The sequence below is a fragment of the Sinocyclocheilus grahami genome, unplaced genomic scaffold (genome assembly GCF_001515645.1).
Source record: "Sinocyclocheilus grahami isolate Dianchi unplaced genomic scaffold, SAMN03320097.WGS_v1.1 scaffold224.1, whole genome shotgun sequence".
In the NCBI taxonomy this organism is placed as follows: Eukaryota; Metazoa; Chordata; class Actinopteri; order Cypriniformes; family Cyprinidae; genus Sinocyclocheilus; species Sinocyclocheilus grahami.
In genome coordinates, this window is record NW_015505403.1 from 553625 (window position 1) to 554699 (window position 1075).

Genomic DNA, 1075 nt, shown 5'->3' on the forward strand with positions numbered 1-1075 from the left:
TTTTTAATTATATTTTTTTTTAGGTGGGACTTCAGTGTCCATATAGTTTTTGGAGCTGCTATATATTTGCTGTAAAACTATGGTCTTATTACAGACCGCGCTGTGTGGATGACCATTGTAGAATATGGGACGCTGGCCAAAGACGACATATGCTGTCAAATCCCTTGAATGTGTATAATTGTGTATGTGTGTGTGCATGCTAGTGTGTTCGGGATTTTTCCTTTTTTTTTTTCCTATCCGCCCTTCTCTGATATGTAGGAATTAGTGAACATTGCTTAACTACAAGCCGACCCTAATCAAAGTGCCGATTCTTTAAAAAGACAGCTGTTGTCATGTGCTTTAATTCACCGCTATCTCCCTTTGTCAAGCAAAGCTGGACACAGTTGTCTAGTAGAGACAGCTAGGGAACAGGGGTTAACAGACTTCTTTCAGTGAAATGGTCTTTTATACATCCATGCCACATGCCCATCAGTCACAAAAATCAGAGGTAAGTTCCATTTCATCTTTCTGCTGTTCTCTTTGGGACTAGCAATGCCATTACTCATGTCATTTGATACTTACCCACCCTTAAAGTGAACCCTCGGTTGTTAAAAGTACTACAGTAAAGCTGGTTTGCCTGGTGCTGTTTTGTGGTTTTAAGCCTCACATTTCTCTGTTATGCATTTTTGAGTTTAGAAAACAACACATTTTGAATGTAGAAGAGTACAGTCAGTTTTAATTCATCATAGAGGAATCAGAAAGATGCCATAATCAGACAATGGAGTTTCTTTGGCATCTGATTTTTGGGGTTTATGCTATACTTATAAGACGTTCATTTTTCTTATGAGTCACAACTAACTCCTTTGTCTCAATATCTCAATATTTGTCTAAAAAATATGTTAGAAATATGGCCTGCTGTTAATTCGTGTGATCTAAGAGCCATAAACGTACTGATTTATGATCACAGGAATAGTACTGATTAATTAAAAAATTTAAAGAATTTAAACGGGACAAATTTAAAAAAGGACATTTGTAATACACTTTTATATATATATATATATATATATATATATATATATATATATATATATATATA